Source organism: Budorcas taxicolor, chromosome 8 (genome assembly GCF_023091745.1).
Source record: "Budorcas taxicolor isolate Tak-1 chromosome 8, Takin1.1, whole genome shotgun sequence".
Lineage (NCBI taxonomy): Eukaryota > Metazoa > Chordata > Mammalia > Artiodactyla > Bovidae > Budorcas > Budorcas taxicolor.
Genome location: NC_068917.1, coordinates 73,390,892 through 73,410,869, shown reverse-complemented (window position 1 = coordinate 73,410,869; position 19,978 = coordinate 73,390,892). Strand labels below are relative to the sequence as shown.

Here is a 19,978-nt window from a genome sequence, read left to right as displayed (position 1 = left end):
CTTTTTCTTAAGCAGTTTTTAAATGGAACTTTAATTATATACTTACTGAGTCTCTTTCTGGATTTTTCTGTTTAATTGATGTGTATTCTGTTGCCAGCGTTATGTTAATTATTGTAATTACAGTGTAGGCAATTCTAGTATTATGGAAAGTTCTCATTTCTTTTCTTTCTTTTTCTTTTTCTGTGTCAAGATTAGTTTGGTTGTCCTTGTGTGCATATTCCTCCAGAATCATTCTGGCAATGCTCCTTTTCTTTTTTTTTTTTTTTCTTTACTTGTAATATTATGAGCATTAAAGATTTTTCTGAAACCCAACACGGCCCTGAGCAAAACATGTGGTTGGAGAAGAGAGAAGTATAACAGTTACCAGGTTAGGTAAGATGTTATAGATTTTTCGCTCTAACCATTTCCAAGTAACCAGACCTTAAATTCCTCTAATATGTTCCAAACACCTACCACCCATGGCATAAATGAAAACTTTCTGTGTAAAAGGAGAGATAAAGAGAATGGAAGGACATATGGGTAGAAGTAAAAGAAAGAAAACAGAGTCTGAGAACACAAAGACACAGGAAATCAAAGTGCTGCAAGGAGCCTGAAAAAAATGATCTATGGTTTTCATTTTGGATCATCATTCAGTTTTAATTTCTATAAACAAAAACTCTCTATGTTTTTAAAAAGCCATTTAAATTTTTTATCTGTCCCCTAATTTATGATGTATAGGACTGACTTTTCAGAGAGTTACAAAAGAACAGAATCTTGGTGTTCATTTCCTGCCCAGTGCAGGAATCCCCCTGCAGCACTTCTCCTAGGAGTGGCTGTCCAGCCTCTGCTTGGTTGCTGCCTGACCCGGCCCTGACTCATCGAGCTCATCTCATGTTTAAACAGCCTAATTATTAGAAGGTTCTTGCTGCTAGAAAGTAAAAATCTGTCTTCCAGCATTCCTTTCCCCAACCCTTTGCCCTGATTCTGCCTTTCTGAGCCAACCTTGGCCTTCACTGCTTTGGACTTGGCTCTCCTGTCCCCTCCAGTTTTATCTTCCCTGGACTTGTGATTGTTGATCAGTCCTTTTGGAACAGAGTTCTTGATCTCTCCACATCCCAGTCTCTCCTCTGGAAGTATAAAATAGACAGCATTTCTTTTAAAGGTGAAACGCAGAAGTTAACCGAATTCTCCAGATTGCACCTGACCAGAGCAGTAAGTTGGGAGAACTTCATTCCTTACTTGGCATTTTTTTTTCAAATGGATACACCTCAGGTTACATTCAGGTTTAAGATAACAAGACTCAAGCTTCAGTTGTTCAGCCTTAATCAGGGAAAAATAAGGTCTTTCCTTGGTCCTTTTTACCTAAGCAAGAGAACAGATTTCACAGGTGAAATGAACTTTTTTCTTTAATTTTTATTGGCGTATAGTTGGTTACAATGTTGTGTAGTTTCTGTGTGTGTGAGTGCTCAGTTGTGTCTGACTCTTCTAGACCCCATGGATTGTAGCCAGCCAGACTCTTCTGTCCATGGGATTTCCCAGGCAAGAATACTGGAGCAGGTTGCCATTCCCTTCTCCAGGGGATCTTCCCGACCCCAGGATCGAATCCACATCTCTTTCGTCCCCTGCATTGGAAGGCAGATTCTTTACCATTGCATCACCTGGAAGCCTGTGTTAGTTTCTACTGCACAACAAAGTGAATCAGCTGTACGTATACATATATCCCCTCTTTTTGGGATTTCCTTCCCATTTAGATCACCACAGAGCACTGAGTAGAGTTCCCTGTGCTACCCAGTTTTATGCAAATTAGTATATATATGTCAATCCCAACCTCCCAGTTCATCTCACCACCACCCCTTCCTCCTTGGTATCCCTACATTTGTTCTCTACATCTGCATCCCCAAATGGAGTATTCAGTTCAGTCAGTTCAGTTCAGTCGCTCAGTCTGTCCTACTCAGCCATTAAAAAAAATACATTTGAATCAGTTCTAATGAGGTGGATGAAACTGGAGTCTATTGTACAGAGTGAAGTAAGCCAGAAAGAAAAACAGCATTACAGTATACTAACGCATATATATGGAATTTAGAAAGATGGTAATGATAACCCTGTATGCGGGACAGCAGAAGAGACACAGATGTATAGAACAGTCTTTTGGACTCTGTGGGAGAGGGCGAGGGTGGGATGATTTGGGAGAATGGCATTGAAACATGTATAATATCATATATGAAACGAATCGCCAGTCCAGGTTCAATGCATGATACTGGATGCTTGGGGCTGGTGCACTGAGACGACCCAGAGGGATGGTACGGGGAGGGAGGAGGGAGGGGGATTCAGGATGGGGAACATGTGTATACCTGAGGTAGATTCATGTTAATGTATGGCAAAAGCAATACAATATTGTAAAGTAATTAGCCTCCAATTAAAATAAATAAATTTATATTTAAAAAAATAAACTCTTAACAGACTTTAGTGAAATTGGGAGAAGTCTTTAAAGCCAAGAATAAGGGCGGTAAGGAATGGTCTTCCCATGTAAAAGCGGGAAGAGTCCATGTTGTGGAATTTGGGGAGCTATGAAAACTTCAGTGCCCACAGAAAGCCGGTGTTTGCCCACCAATGAAGAAACCCCTGGATGCCTCACTTGTGGGGGTGCCTTACTCCAGGCTCAGGTCTCTGCCCAGGCAGTCAGAAAATTGAGTTTTTGCCACCTTTCAGTCTTTCCTCTCAGGACTGACTGGAAGCAAGGAGAGCTTAAATCTCTGCCTTATCTATGCCAACATGTGTGCCTTTCTGTACGAAATGGAAATTACTACTCGGGACCCCAATTATTCTGAGTCTGGTACCCTTTGAGTCCTGCAGAGCTTCAGTCAGGCCCTCCTGGCCACTTCTCATGAATCCACAGAGAACCTGACTCCAGAGATGCCCACCTTGGGCTCACCTTTCCATTTCTCTCCCCCATGGAGCTGTGCCATCAGCATCCCAAGCCGACTGCGCAGGTGTGGGCAGGAAGGCGGCTGTAGTGACCCTGCCATTGAGCTCTGGCCCTGAGGCTCACAAGCCACTGCAGTGGGGGCAGAGCAGGAAACTGGCAGCCTCACTAGCCGGGTGTGACTGGGCCTTGCCTGCTGCCTCCAGACCCGGAAAAATCTGGCATACTCACAAATCAGCCCTACTTGAAATCCAGGAAGAGGTGTAATTACAGTGCTCAGGATCTCAACTTTCTGTGTTGCCCTGAATCCTAGCATACAGCATAGTGAGTGACGTCAGAAAATAAACACTGGCTTTCCAGGCAGGGAGGAGGCCGGATACCCGAGGGAGGAGGGGACGGCAGAACCTCACTGAACTTCCATTGGCGGAACATGAGCATGTGGTCCTGAGACCTAGGATCTTCCCTGAGCAAGAGCGCACAGACGTTTACTCCACTAGTTTATTGTCTGTGGGCCGAGTCCATCCCACCTCTGCTTTCTATTAATCTAATCTCTTAGAAGGTAAAATCCAGTTTGGAATATGTTACATACATGTCATACACTGGTAGTCTTCCTGGCAAGTAAAGTCACTGAAAAAACACGCAGCTGCCAGTTTTATCTGAATGTTTGCTACCATATAAGGATAAGAGGTGGTGTTGAATGCTGTATTTTTAAAAAAATTTAATTGTAGGATAATTGATTTACAATGTTTTGGTCTCTGCTGTACAACAACGTGAACTAGCTGTTAGTATACATATATCCCCTCCCTCTTGAATCTCCCTCCCACCCCCTAGGTTGTCACAGACCAGGGGCGTGAGCTCCCTGTACTATGCAGCAAATTCCCACGGGCTATCTGTTCTGCATATGGTTGTATATATGTTTCGATGCTGCTCTCTCTCTCCATCCTACTCTCTCCTTACCCCGCTGTGTCCAAAGCCTCTTCTCTATGACTGTGTCTCTGTTGAGCAGTGCTTTCTTGTTTTGGTCTGGCTGGCTAGGAAGTAGATCTCTCTTTGCAAAGTGTACCATCTTGAGCCCTGTGTACATCTTGAGCCCTGTGTGTAGTCCTGAGCCTCAGGACAGTCAGATGAGAAGGATGTGAGTGACGAAAAAGAGAGCCATCTGGAATCCAGGCTCCAGGCTGGGTCCTCCTTCCTTCAGGAACTCTAAGCCCTTGGTTGGGGGACACACCCATGCTCTCCTCCCTTACCCCTTAGCTTCCACTAAGGTTTGAAACGACATTTGCTAAATGCTTAACTTTTCCTCTGCATATAAGTTAAATAAGCAGGGTGACAATATACAGCCTTGACGTACTCCTTTTCCTATTTGGGACCAGTCTGTTGTTCCATGTCCAGTTCTAACTGCTGCTTCCTGAGCTGCACACAGGTTTCTCAAGAGGCAGGTCAAGTGGTCTGGTATTCCCATCTCTTTCAGAATTTTCCACACTTTATTGTGATCCACACAGTCCAAGGCTTTGACATAGTCAACAAAGCAGAAATAGATGTTTTTCTGGAACTCTCTTGCTTTTTCCATGATCCAGCGGATGTTGGCAATTTGATCTCTGGTTCCTCTGCCTTTTCTAAAACCAGCTTGAACATCAGGGAGTTCACGGTTCACGTATTGCTGAAGCCTGGCTTGGAGAATTTTGAGCATTACTTTACTAGCATGTGAGATGTGGCAATTGTGTGGTAGTTTGAGCATTCTTTGGCATTGTCTTTCTTTAGGACTGGAATGAAAACTGACCTTTTCCAGTCCTGTGGCCACTGCTGAGTTTTCCAAATTTGCTGGCATATTGAGTACAGCACTTTCACAGCATCATCTTTCAGGATTTGAAACAGCTCCACTGGAATTCCATCACCTCCACTAGCTTTCTTCGTAGTGATGCTTTCTAAGGCCCCCTTGACTTCACATTCCAGGATGTCTGGCTCTAGATTAGTGATCACACCATCATGATTATCTTGGTCGTGAAGATCTTTTTTGTACAGTTCTTCTGTGTATTCTTGCCACCTCTTCTTAATATCTTCTGCTTCTGTTAGGTCCATACCATTTCTGTCCTTTATTGAGCCTATCTTTGCATGAAATGTTCCCTTGGTATCTCTAATTTTCTTGAGGAGATCTCTAGTCTTTCCCATTCTGTTCTTTCCCTCTATTTCTTTGCATTGATCACTGAAGAAGGCTTTCTTATCTCTTCTTGCTATTCTCTGGAACTCTGCATTGAAATGGGTATATCTTCCCTTTTCTCCTTTGCTTTTGGCTTCTCTTCTTTTCACAGCTATTTGTAAGGCCTCCCCAGACAGCCATTTTGCTCTTTTGCATTTCTTTTCCATGGGGATGGTCTTGATCCCTGTCTCCTGTACAATGTCATGAACCTCCATCCATAGTTCATCAGGCACTCTATCTATCAGATCTAGTCCCTTAAATCTATTTCTCACTTCCACTGTATAATCATAAGGGATTTGATTTAGGTTGTACCTGAATGGTCTAGTGGTTTTCCCTATTTTCTTCAATTTGAGTCTGAATTTGGTAATAAGGAGTTCATGATCTGAGCCACAGTCAGCTCCTGGTCTTGTTTTTGTTGACTGTATAGAGCTTCTCCATCTTTGGCTGCAAAGAATATAATCAATCTGATTTCGGTGTTGACCATCTGGTGATGTCCTTGTGTAGAGTCTTCTCTTGTGTTGTTGGAAGAGGGTGTTTGCTATGACCAGTGCATTTGCTTGGCAAAACTCTATTAGTCTTTGCCCTGCTTCATTTCGCATTCCAAGGCCAAATTTGCCTGTTACTCCAGGTGTTTCTTGACTTCCTACTTTTGCATTCCAGTCCCCTATAATGAAAAGGACATCTTTTTTGGGTGTTAGTTCTAAAAGGTCTTGTAGGTCTTCATAGAACCATTCAACTTCAGCTTCTTCAGCATTACTGGTTGGGGCATAGACTTGGATAACTGTGATATGGAATGGTTTGCCTTGGAGACGAACAGAGATCATTCTGTCGTTTCTGAGATTGCATCAAGTACTGCATTTTGGACTCTTCTGTTGACCATGATGGCTACTCCATTTCTTCTGAAGGATTCCTGCCCACAGTAGTAGATATAATGGTCATCTGAGTTAAATTCACCCATTCCAGTCCATTTTAGTTCGCTGATTCCTAGAATGTCGACATTCACTCTTGCCATCTCTTGTTTGACCACTTCCAATTTGCCTTGATTCATGGACCTGACAATCCAGGTTCCTATGCAATATTGCTCTTTACAGCATTGGACCTTGCTTCTATCACCAGTCACATCCACAGCTGGGTATTGTTTTTGCTTTGGCTTCATTCCTTCATTCTTTCTGAAGTTATTTCTCCACTGATCTCCAGTAGCATATTGGGCACCTACCGACCTGGGGAGTTCCTCTTTCAGAATCCTATCATTTTGCTTTTTCATACTGTTCATGGGGTTGCTTATTTAACTTATATGCAGAGTACATCATGAGAAATGCTGGACTGGAAGAAACACAAGCTGGAATCAAGATTGCCAGGAAAATATCAATAACCTCAGATATGCAGATGACACCACCCTTATGGCAAAAAGTGAAGAGAAACTAAAAAGCCTCTTGATGAAAGTGAAAATGGAGAGTGAAAAAGTTGGCCTAAAGCACAACATTCAGAAAACGAAGATCATGGCATCTGGTCCCATCACTTCATGGGAAATCGATGGGGAAACAGTGGAAACAGTCTCAGACTTTATTTTTTTGGGCTCCAAAATCACTGCAGATGGTGATTGCCGCCATGAAATTAAAAGACGCTTACTCTTTGGAAGAAAAGTTATGACCAACCTAGATAGTATATTCAAAAGCAGAGACATTACTTTGCCAACAAAGGTCCGTCTAGTCAAGGCTATGGTTTTTCCAGTAGTCATGTATGGATGTGAGAGTTGGACTGTGAAGAAGGCTGAGCGCTGAAGAATTGATGCTTTTGAACTGTGGTGTTGGAGAAGACTCTTGAGAGTCCCTTGGACTGCAAGGAGATCCAACCAGTCCATTCTGAGGGAGATCAGCCCTGGGATTTCTTTGGAAGGAATGATGCTAAAGCTGAAACTCCAGTACTTTGGCCACCTGATGTGAAGAGCTGACTCATTGGAAAAGACTCTGATGCTGGGAGGGATTGGGGGCAGGAGGAGAAGGGGACGACAGAGGATGAGATGGCTGGATGGCATCACCGAATCGATGGACGTGAGTCTGAGTGAACTCCGGGAGTTGGTGATGGACATGGAGGCCTGGCGTGCTGCGACTCATGGGGTCACCAAGAGTCGGACACGACTGAGCGACTGAACTGAACTGAACTAACTTTTCCTTCATGTATCTTTTCTCCCAAACTCAGCCATCTCCCTCACAGCTCATCCCTGTGCTCAAGAGGAAAATAACAGTTCTTTTTTTAAAAAAGACATTTATTTTTTTAAAATTTATTTATTTGGCAGTGCTGGGTCTTAATTGTGATATGTGGGATCCAGTTCCCTGACCAGGAGTCAAACCTGGGCCCCTGCAATGGGAGCTCAGAGTCTTAACCACTGGACCATCAGGGAAGTTCCAAAAATAAGGGTTCCTGAATGAATGAACAAACCTCTAATGCTCATTTGACAGGTTCTTAATGAGAAGCTGTGCCCTGTGAGAATGTTTCTGTAGACTGAGCAACACTGGGGAAGCTTTTTAGGTCAGAATAGAAATAAATAATATTATTTTCAATTAAGAAGTTAGAAACCCAACAAAGAACTGGATCTTTATATTCTACTCTGAACCTTTATACTCTGGATTAGAATGTCCCTTCAGAGGTCATTCTTGAGCTATCTAATGGTTTGAGATTCTTTTTTTAAAACCGTTTTTTGATGTGGACCATTTTTAAAATCTTTTTTACTGAATTTGTTACAGTTGTTGTTGTTCAGTCTCTGAGTCCTGTCCCATTCTTATCCAGCTGGTGGACTGCAGCACTTTGTTACAGTATTGCTACTCTTTAGTGTTTCGATTTTTTGACCATTAAGCATACAGAATCTTAGCTCCCCAATCAGTGATTGAAGCTGCACCCCCTGCATTGAAAGGCAAGAAGTCTTAAACACTGGACCACCAGGGAAGTCCCTGATTTGAGATTTTTAAAAAATAGTTTAGCATGGCAAATTTTCAGCAAATTCAAGAGAAGGAGCCCTCAGAGATCTACCACTCAACTTCAACAAATTCAACTCACAGCTGATTTTGTATCGCTTACACCCCATGTGTTCATTGTGCAACCCCACCCTGCTCCCAACCAGGATTATCTGGAAGCAAACATATCACATCATTTTATTCCTAAATATAGAGTGTCCCGCTAAAAGGTAACATCTCATTTTTTGTTGTTTTTATTTTTTTAATTTCTTGGCAGTACTAGGTGGCTTATAGGATCTTAGTTTCACCACCAGGGATTGAACCCACAACCCCTGCATTGAAAGTGGTGAATCTTAATCACTGGACCACCAGGCAAGTCCCAGATAACATCTCGTTTTGAATAATTATTTCTGTGCAGACTCCGAAGGCTAATGAGCTCCCTCAAAAATACACATGGGCCAGGTGCCTATTACCCATGACGTGGAACTCTGTGAATGCACTAAAATTATGGTTCATACTTACCCTACCACTATGCTCAGTTTCCCAGTTGCCTGCACTCAGCTGGACTGGCTCCGTGAGACAGAGTTATAGGGACTTTCCTGGTGGTCCAGTGGTTAGCACTTCACCTTTCAACGCAGTGGGTGCAGGCTTGATCCCTGATTGGGGAGCTAAAATCCCACATGTCTTGCAGCCAAAAGACCACAGCCTAAAACAGAAGCAATATTGTAACAAATTCAATAAAGACTTTAAAAACGATCCACATCAAAAAAATCTTTAAAAAAGAGAGAGAGGGAATTATATGCAGAGACTTGGGAACCAACTGGTTTAGAATACCAGCTCTACCACTTCCTATCTCTGTGATCTTAGGCAAAGCACTTAACCTCTCTGTGCCTCAACTTCCTCATCTAAAAGCCAAGCTAATTAAGCCCGGGCATATGCATACTTGCTAAGTTGCTTCAGTCATGTCCAACTTTTTGTGACCCTATGGACTGTAGCCCGCCAGGCTCCTCTGTCCATGGGATTCACCAGGCAAGAATACTGGAGTGGGTTGCCATTTCCTTCTCCAGGGGATCTTCCCAACCCAGGGATCAAACCCATATCTCCTGTAGCTCCTGCATTGCAGGTGGATTCTTTTACTGCTGAGCCACCAGGAAAGCACAATTAAGCCCATGCTGCTGCTGCTGCTGCTGCTAAGTCGCTTCAGTCGTGTCCGACTCTGTGCAACTCCATAGATGGCAGCCCACCAGGCTCCCCCGTCCCTGGGATTCTCCAGGCAAGAACACTGGAGTGGGTTGCCATTTCCTTCTCCAATGCATGAAACTGAAAAATGAAAGTGAAGTTGCTCAGTCATATCCGACTCTTAGCGACCCCATGGACTGCAGCCCACCAGGCTCCTCCATCCATGGGATTTTCCAGGCAAAAGTACTGGAGTGGGTTGCCATAATTAAACCCATACAATACAACAATGAAAAAAACAACCCAATTGAAAAATGGGCAGAATATCTAAATAGACATTTCTCCAAAGAAGACATACAGATGGCCAAGAAGCACATAAGAAGATGCTTAAAATCTCTAATTATTAGAGAAATGCAAATCAAAACTACAGTGAGGTGCTACCTTACACCAGTCAGCATGGCCATCATTAAAAGTCTACAAAGAGCAAATGCTGGAGAGTGTGTGGAGAAAAGGGAACCCTCCTGCATTGTGGGTGGGAATGTAAATTGGTATAGCCACTATGGAAAACAGTAGGAGTTTTCTCAAAAAGCTAAAAATGGAGTTGCCATATAATCCAACAATCTCACTCCTAGACATGTCTGGACAAAACCATAATTTGAAAAGATACACGCACCCCTGTGTTCCTAGCAGCACTATTCACAAAAGCCAAGACATGGAAACAAGTTAAATGTCCATTGACAGATGAATAGATAAAGAAGATGTGGTGCACATATGCAATGGAATGCTACTCATGCTATTTGCAGCAACATGGATGGACCTAGAGATTATCATACTAAGTAGGTCAGAAAGAGAAAGACAAATACCATGTGGTATCACTTACGTGTGAAATCTAAGCTGTTACACAAATGAACTTATCTATGAAACACACACAGACTCACAGGCAGAGAACAGACTTGTGGTTGCCAAGGAGCATGGGGTGGGGAAGGGAAGAATTGGGTGTTTGGATTAGCACAGGTATGGTGTGGCTAAAAAACTTGAAAAATAAAGTTAAAAAAAATTTTTTTTTAAAGACAACATGAAAATATTACTGCTTGTTATTTCTCAAAGGAGCAATGAAAAGTCATTTTTATTCTTTGTGTTTAAATTTTCTGAATGTTGTGCAATGAACATGAATGATTTGTTCATTATGGAAAGATTATCGTTTAAAAACGGGCTTCCCAAGTGGCTCAGTGGTGAAGAATCTGCCTGTTATGCAGGAACACAGGTTGGATCCCTGGATCAGGAAGATCCTCCAGAGAAGGAAATGGCAACCCACTCCAGTATTCTTGCCTGGGAAATCCCATGGACAGAGGACTGGTGGGCTACAGTCCATGGAGTCACAAAGAGTCAGACAGACTGACAAAGAGTCAGTCAGACTGTGACTGAACACATTGTTTGAAAGCAGGATACATAATTGTATAGGCAGGGTGTTTCAGTTATGCAAAATAGAGGAAAACAGAAAGACATTAATGGGAGAGTTGTGGGTGATTTTTTTCTTTATATTTTTTAGGTTTTTCCAAGTATTCTGCTCTGAGAGCAATAAGTTGTTTGAGGTTGTTGTTCAGTCTCTCAATCATGTGACCTCATGGACTCTGTGATCCTAAGGACTGCAGCATACCAGGCTTCCCTGCCCTTCACTATCTCCTGGGGTTTGCTCAAACTCATGCACTGAGTTGGTGATGCCATCCAACCATCTCATCCTCTGTCATTTGAGGACATTGGTTCAAATGGGGAAACTGAGGCACAGAAGACCTAGGGGAAGGCTCTTGGGCTCCATGTATACCTCTGCCTGCCTGGCCCAAGCTAGAGCAGTGTGGTCAGTCCTCCCCAGTGACGCCTCCTTTTGGGTTCATTCCTGACCCCTGACTTAGAGCTTGAGGCTGTAAATGACTGTCACATGATAACAGGGTGCAATTGCCAAGCCTTTCATTCTCGACCAAAGAGCAGCAAAAAGAAGCCTCAGAAGGAGAGAAGAAACAGTTTTCGGGGCTCCACATGTGTGGGGGTGACATGGGGGATGCTTGACACAGCCAAGGTGTCATCCTGACCATCTGCAGGGGCAGGGAGCCAGCCCTCTCAGCTGGACCACTGCAGATTCCAGACTGCAGGCATCTCCCCACTGCAGCTGCCAGCTGCGAGGGAGGGGCGGGCCCTGCAGAGAGACTTGTGCCCCAGAGATAGCAGCCCACCCATAGCCCAGAGATTCTGGGCCTCCCCAGTTTACTTCCCCAACCAGTGTATCTGGAACAAAATGAACAAGGAACAAATGAAAACAAATCGCCACAAGGACAGGGGAAAAAAAAAAAAAGGAAGAACAGGAGAATAGTACTTTCTAGAAGAGAAGTTAGATCTGATGATGGCACAAGTGACAGCCAGTGGGGTTAGGGCAGGGTGGCCCTCTGGGCAAAGTTGGGAGTTAGAGCCACAGGCCAAGAGTCCCCTGCTGGCTCCCACTATATGATCCAAGGCATGTGCCCCTCCCAGGGCAGTGCCCTGTCTGTTGTTGTTTAATCGCTCAGTCGTGCCCGACTCTTTTGTGACCCCATGAACTGTAGTCCCCCAGGCTCCTCTATCCATGGGATTTCCCAGGCAAGAATACTGGAGTGGGTTGTCATGCCCTTCTCCAGGGGATCTCTCTGACTCAGGGATCAAACCCATGCATTTTCTGCATTGGCAGGCAGATTCTTTACCCACTCAGCCACCAGAGAAGCTCCAGTGCCCATCTACAGGAGGCAAATGCCACCAAAGGTTAAAAAGGTGTCCTTGCTTCTGGAAGGGACATTACAGCTACATGTCTGCCCTAATACCCTCAGGAAGGGGCAGGTGGTTTGGTCTTCCCACCTCTGCCTGTTCAGACTTGAATGTCAGAGCAGCTTGCTATGGCTGTCACACTCACCGCTTCCAGGTCTGCAGTGGAGGAAATAGCCCCCAGCTCAGCAATCCCCACACAGGGAGGCTGCAGCTGGGTGGGCAGTCTCTGCCTTGTCTTGCACTGTGTGTGAGGACAAAGCCAGCCTGGACTGTCTTCCATGTATTCGGCTCTGAGATGCTCAGTTGTCCATGTCCTTGTCCACGTCCAGCAGCCCACATGGCCTGGAGGCCCTTCACATATCTGTCCATTGGCCTCAGAGTAAAGTGAACTTGAGGGATTTTTTCCCCACGTGGAATGGAGGCAAAAAAGCAATCAGTGGCTCATGGCCACTGAAACTTCAGATATGGTCCTGGCAGCTTTAGAGACATCCTCAGTCTGTTTGAGGGTAATTACTTACCTATCTTTAGAGAAGAAATGTGTCTAGCAGTGATTTCAAGGCAAGTCTACGGAAGGAGAGCAACTCTGACAACGTGAATAGTAGGAAGACTCATTCTCCCTTACTCCCTAGCTTCTCAAGTTCATAGGTTGCTATTAAAATTCCACCAATGGCTTCCCTGGTGGTCCAGTTGTTAAGAATCTGCCTGCCAAAGCAGAGGACATGAGTTTGAGCCCTGATCCGGGAAGATCCCACATGGCACAGAGCAACTAAGTCCATGCCTCACAGTTCTGAAGCCCAGGTGCATAGAGCCAGGGCTCTGCGACAAGAGAAGCCGCCGCAATAAGAAGCCCGTGCACTACAGCTAGAGACCAGTCCCTACTCACCACAACTAGAGAAAGCTCGCGGGCGGCGATGAAGACCCAGTGCAGCCGTAAATGAATAAAAAATCAAGTCCCGTGAAATCCTTCCACTGGCATCCGTTTAACTGTAATTTGGTTCAGGTCTAGGGTGTAGCCTTCTAGGCCTGTCACTGGGCAAGATAGGGAGGAGGATATAACAGAAGAGTGAGATGTGGTCCTGGGCTCCCCAGTCCAGAGAGGACCCAGCCCAGGAAAAACTCACTTCATGGACTGAAACTGACCCAGGACAGGTCAGACAACAAGTTCTGAACCACACTATGTGAAACAGTCTTTGAGGACACTCATCCTAAATTACCACAAACCCCAAAGAACCCCCATTCAGGACCAAATCCTAAAATGCACCCCTTGTGTGTGAGTACCAGCCTGGAAAAAGAACATGCTGTAAGGGTGATCCTCTGCCTTGGAAGGAAGGTACTACAGGATGACACTCAGAACCATGCCTGGATTGAAGTAAGCCAGAAAGAAAAACACCGATACAGTATACTAACGCATATATATGGAATTTAGAAAGATGATAACGATAACCTTGTATGCAAGACAGCAAAAGAGACACAGATGTATAGAATAGTCTTTTGGACTCCGTGGGAGAGGGAGAGAGTGGGATGATTTGGGAGAATGGCATTGAAACATGTATAATACCATATGTGAAACGAATTGCCAGTCCAGGCTTGATGAATGATACAGGATGCTCGGGGCTGGTGCACTGGCATAACCCAGAGGGATGGTACAGGGAGGGAGGTGGGAGGGGGGTTCAGGATGGGGAACATGTGTACACCCGTGGTGGATTCATGTTGATGTATGGCAAAAGCAATACAATATTGTAAAGTAATTAGCCTCCAATTAAAATAAATAAATTTATATTTAAAAATAAATAAATAATAAATGGTGGGAATCATGGGAAAAAAAAAAGGAACCATGCCTGGGCACTCTAGGTTATCAGTGTCCATCTACAAGCAACAGCAGCTGGGCCTTTAAAAATAGTATCTGGCCGTGTTTATACGTATTCTACCCTGAGGATAGCACAGACGGGATGAGTCAATGGACATGAACTTGGGCAAACTCTGGGAGACAGAGAAGGACAGGGAAGCCTGGTGTGCTGCAATCCATGAGGTCGCAAATGTAGACACGATGTAGACTCTGAATAACAACACCAACTTACTTCAACAGCCTGCAAGCTGCTTGTGGCCGCCACATCCAACCACCGGCCTCAGATACACCCCACATGTCCACCTCTCATTTGTTGCATTTATTCTCTTAGATGGCATCATATTTCTCTTTTTCTCATATTAATTTCTATTGGAGTATAGTTGCTCTCCAATGTTATGTTAGTTTCTACTGTACAGCAGAATGAGTCGGCTCTACGTATATATACATCCCTTCTTTTTTGGATTTCCTTTCCTTTCAGGTCACCACAGAGCACTGAGTAGAGTGCCCTGGGCTACACAGTAGGTTCTCATTGTTGTCTATTTTAGACATCAGTTCAGTTCAGCTGCTCAGTCATTTGACTCTTTGTGACCCCATGAACTGCAGCACGCCAGGCTTCCTTACTGTTTTAGAAATAGTAGTGTATGTATGTTAATCTTTTCTCTTTGGAGGTCCAGGTCATGCCTTCACTGATGTCTCTGGTTGCTCTTCCAATTCTATGTCAAAATTAGTTAATGAATTTAACTAGCTCATTAACAGAACTGGTTAACGATTTATATTCTGTGTTTCATATTTAGGTTTTTATTGTTGTTCTTTAGGGTAGAACAGATGATACTTCTTTGAGCCCCATCTTGGTACCTCCACAAAGCCAACAGTCCTGTCACCAGGAAATAATGGTAAAGGCCATTCTCAGTATCTAGTGATTGTCCATGCTCTGTCATTTGACTCATACAATGAGCTCTAGTAAACATTAACTAGCTGCTTCAGAAAGCAAGTGGGTTAATACTTAATGACAACACTGTTACCACTGAGTCCAGGCTCCTACTGCTCATGGTAAGAGAGAACAATAAATCAAGATATGAGTTGTTAGGGCAAGGAATAGTTAGTGACTTTATTCGGAATGTGAAGTCAAGTTGGCCTTAGAAAGCATCGCTACGAACAAAGCTAGTGGAGGTGATGGAATTCCAGTGGAGCTGTTTCAAATCCTGAAAGATGATGCTGTGAAAGTGCTGTACTCAATATGCCAGCAAATTTGGAAAACTCAGCAGTGGCCACAGGACTGGAAAAGGTCAGTTTTCATTCCAATCCCAAAGAAAGGCTATGCCAAAGAATGCTCAAACTTCCTGACAATTGCACTCATCTCACATGCTAGTAAAGTAATGCTCAAAATTCTCCAAGCCAGGCTTCAGCAATATGTGAACTGTGAACTTCCTGATGTTCAAGCTGGTTTTAGAAAAGGAAGAGGAACCAGAGATCAAATTGCCAACATCCGCTGGATCATTGAAAAAGCAAGAGAGTTCCAGAAAAACATCTATTTCTGCTTTGTTGACTATGCCAAAGCCTTTGACTGTGTGGATCACAATAAGCTATGGAAAATTCTGAAAGAGATGGGAATACTAGACCACCTGACCTGCCTCTTGAGAAATCTGTATGCAGGCCAGGAAGCAACAGTTATAACTGGACATGGAACAGACTGGTTCCAAATAGGAAAAGGAGTACATCAAGGCTGTATATTGTCACCCTGCTTATTTAACTTCTATGCAGAGTACATCATGAGAACCGCTGGACTGGAAGAAACACAAGCTGGAATCAAGATTGCCAGGAGAAATATCAATAACCTCAGATATGCAGATGACACCACCCTTATGGCAGAAAGTGAAGAGGAACTAAAAAGCCTCTTGATGAAAATGAAAGAGGAGAGGGAAAAAGTTGGCTTAAAGCTCAACATTCAGAAAACGAAGATCGTGGCATCCGGTCCCATCACTTCATGGCAAATAGATGGGGAAACAGTGGAAACAGTCTCAGACTTTATTTTTGGGGCTCCAAAATCACTGCAGATGGTGATTGCCGCCATGAAATTAAAAGACGCTTACTCCTTGGAAGAAAATTATGACCAACCTAGATAGTATATTCAAAAGCAGAGACATTACTTTGCCGACTAAGGTCTGCCTAGTCAAGGCTATGGTTTTTCCTGTGGTCATGTATGGATGTGAGAGTTGGACTGTGAAGAAGGCTGAGCGCCAAAGAATTGATGCTTTTGAACCGTGGTGTTGGAGAAGACTCTTGAGAGTCCTTTGGACTGCAAGGAGATCCAACCAGTCCATTCTGAAGGAGATCAGCCCTGGGATTTCTTTGGAGGGAATGATGCTAAAGCTGAAACTCCAGTACTTTGGCCACCTGATGTGAAGAGCTGACTCATTGGAAAAGACTCTGATGCTGGGAGGGATTGGGGGCAGGAGGAGAAGGGGACGACAGAGGATGAGATGGCTGGATGGCATCACTGACTCGATGGACGTGAGTCTGAGTGAACTCCGGGAGTTGGTGATGGACAGGGAGGCCTGGCGGGCTGTGATTCATGGGGTCGCAAAGAGTAGGACACGACTGAGCGACTGAACTTATTCACAAAGCCAGCAGTTGGAGAAGATGGACTAGCATCCCAAAAAACACTCTTCTCTGTTAGAATTCAGACTTCTTTTATATTAAAAAGGGAGGAAGTAAAGACCTCCTTTCAGCCAGACTTTGGTGGAAATGTGTTAATTTCTTCCTTCCTATAGCCATTCACAGATGGGCCTGGTCAGGATGTTTCCTGTGAGCTAAACAAAAGTATTTTACCTTAATGCTCATTACCTGGGGGGAAGGGTTCCTTCAGTCTTTGTGTATGACTTAAGTTTATAGGCAACATTCCTTTAGTGATTATCTTATAATAGGATACAAAGTTTCTTCCCTCCTAGAGCATGACTTGCACCTTAGCCTGAGCTGGTTGGATTTTTGTATGCTACTGTTCAAGCCTTTACTCATCAGCAGAAGAATTACAATCAAAACAGTCATTATTCCAGGTAGTGATTTGTAGAGTCAGTGATAATTCCCATCATGTGTGATAAACATCATGTTTGTGAATAATAATTACGTGTAAAGCACAAACATATCCAAGACATACTGCAAAACTGAAATCCACATGCTACCTCCTTCTCAGGGAAGAATGATAAGCAAACCATGCGTTTTGTTTTTATTTACACATCTGGTTCCAAAGCTAATGGTTAGTGTATCTGCCTTGTTAGAAGCCCTAGAATTATGAGCTGTTTATATGATGTATATGAAGTTGATAAGTTCGTGCCTAAGAAAGATACATATTTCTATGTAGATGCCCCCATTTTGGACAGAATGGAACAAATAATTCTTCACTTGGGTGGAAGTAAACACACAGGTAAGAGGAATTAACTTGCTAATTTTCTCTCCTTTCCTAGTAAATATATTAGTCTTTGTGTCCTGTATTCTAAAGCATGCATGCATTCATACTCAATTGCTCAGTCATGTCTGATTCTTTGCAGCTCCATGAACTGTAACCATGCAGGCTCCTCTGTCCATGGAATTTTCCAGGCAAGAATACTAGAGCGGGTATACTAAAGTATACTTCCTTCCTAGATGCACTGAAGGAAGGGTAGTCTCAATCAGTACGTGTCTGATACAGAGTTTTTAAAACTAATTTTCAAATACAAAAGCAAAAGTTTCGTATCACCAATATAAAATTAGGCCTTGCCAAGTCTGGCTCCATTATAGTTTTGGCTTTCACCACTAATTTAAAATAATTTTTATTAAAATATTTTTATACTTATTTGGCTGTACCACACTGTATGTGGGATCTTAGCTTCCTGACTAGGATGGAACTTGCATTGTTTGCAATGGAAGCACGGAATCTTAACCACTGGACTGCCAGGGAGGTTCCTTTAAAATGAATTTTTAATCCAGATATCCAAGAACCAGCAAAGAGAAGCAATCATGCTTTCTGCTTACAATGAATTACTGTAAATTATATCTAAAAAGATATATTTTAAATTGTTGTTTAGTGTCCAACTCTTTGCGACCCCATGGACTGTCGTCCGCCAGGGTCCTCTGTCCATGGGATTCTCCAGGCAGGAGTACTGGAGTAGATAGCCATTTTCTTCTCCAGGGGACTTTCCCGACCCAGGGATCGAACCCACATCCTCTGTGTTGACAGGTATCCCCTGAGAAGCCCAGTGGATCTCTTTAGGGAGCCATCATTCAGCCTACCACAATCCTGATCTAACCTTACCTACACTGTGATTTATAGGCACCTTCTTAAAGAGATGGAGCAAAGATAAACCTCTGATGATGGAGCCGTAATTACAGTCTGAGTGTCCTGGTCTGGTACTGAAGACGGGGCTGGATTGGCAGTGGAAAGTTTGGATGACACTCCAACACCTGGAGTAGGTTGCCCGGAGAGCAACCACTGTGGGAGCTGCGTGTATGCCTACCCTGACGCCCTGAAGGAAAGGCAGCCTCCAAGTTGCTTCAGCTCCTCTTCTCCTAACCTGGAAGTGCCTCACTCCCTTCCCTCCTCCACACTCAAGCACTCTTTCTTGTTTCTGAGAGAAAGGCTTAGAAGTGACTCATTTTGTAGCCTCTCTGCTCTCTGGGCACCTTGAGGTCCCCTGGAAATGAAAGGATTGAAAGCAACCAGCTTACTTTTCCTTGAGTGCCCAAACACTAAGGGGAAATGCACACTGGGGGGACACTCTCTCCGGCTTTGTCAGATACGAAAGGACGGAGCAGTAAATGCACCCCTTCTCCCCTCGCTGGGCCCCCACTGGGCTCATTCTTGAGTGTTTGTCCTATTCTTAGCAACAAAGCCAGTTTCTCCAAGGGTCAAATCTTGTGGTTTTATTTTCTGGCTTTGCTCCACTCTTTTCTGGGACGGCCCTAATCCCTGGGCCTCAGCATCCCCACCTTGTAATTAAATGGGTTACACTCAGGTGATCATAGATGGGGAAGATTGTGTACTTGCAGCCTTCCAGTCGACTCCCTTATTGTGCAGATAAGGAGACTGAGGCCCAGAGAAGGGAAGTGGCTTGGCAGGGGTCACCCAGGGGTTGTGTGTTAAGTTTCTGTGTGTCTTTTATTATTTTCTTCTTTTAAGAAAATATTTATTTATTGGTTGCACTGGGTCTTAGTTGGGGCACGTGGCATCTAGTTGCCAGACCCCTGGATTGGGAGCATGGACTCCTAGCCACTGGACCACAGGGAAGTCCAGTTTCTACGTGTCTTTGTTCTGTCTCCTCAGTAACTCCGTGGCAGGGGCTATGTTTTGCCTGCGTTTTGAGTCCCTTCAGGGCCCCGGGTCCAGAGCAGGGTTTGTAGACACTGGCTGATTTGGGAGGACTGATGAATGGAACACCAGACTGGTTGGAGAAAAGTTGTCAAAAGTGAGTCATGTGAAGCTGGCCCATGTAGGCAAGTGTGGTGGGGGTGCCGGGGAGCCGCTCACCAGCTAGGTGATGGTGGACAACTTTCTTGACTTTTCTAAGCCTCCATTTTTTCAACTATGAAATGCAGATGATAATTCTTACTCCACGTGGTTGGAAGAGTTACTAAGATTTAATAAGCCTGATACACTCAATGGTTGTTGTTTAGTCACACTCAGTTGTTGTGGTTTATTGCTAAGCCAGGAGCTTCCCAGATGATGCTAGTGGTAAAGAATCTGCCTGCCGATGCAGGAGATGTATGAGATGCGGGTTGGATCCCTGGGTCAGGAAGATGCCCCGGAGAAGGACATGGCAACCCACTCCAGTATTCTAGCCTGCAGAATCCCATGGACAGAGGAACCTGGCAGGCTACAGTCCATGGGGTCACAAAGTGATTGAAGAGACTTAGCACAAATGCATCGCTAAGCTATGTTGACTCTCTGTGACCCAGTGGACTGTAGTCTGCCAGGCTCCTCCGTCCATGGGATTCTCCAGGCAAGAATACTGGAGTGCGTTGCCATTTCCACCTCCAGGGGATCTTCCTGACCCAAGGATCGAACCTGTGTCTCCTGCTACAGCAGGCAGATTCTTTATCGCGGAGCCACCAGGGAAGCAGAGAAATGGAATAATTCCTGCTAA

The 19,978-nt window shown here is 44.2% G+C and overlaps 1 long non-coding RNA gene across 2 annotated transcripts in view; it reads left to right on the top strand.

Moving 5' to 3' along the window:
• LOC128052559 (uncharacterized) overlaps positions 1-18,887 on the top strand; it is a 51,325-nt gene extending 32,438 nt beyond the window's left edge. The window contains exons 5-6 of one of the 2 annotated variants that reach the window (XR_008199827.1): positions 17,221-17,283; positions 18,169-18,887. This is a non-coding gene — a long non-coding RNA (uncharacterized LOC128052559). The remainder of the gene's footprint in view (positions 1-17,220; positions 17,284-18,168) is intronic. The other variant, XR_008199825.1, reaches the window with a different exon arrangement.
• The last annotated feature ends 1,091 nt before the right edge of the window (positions 18,888-19,978 follow it).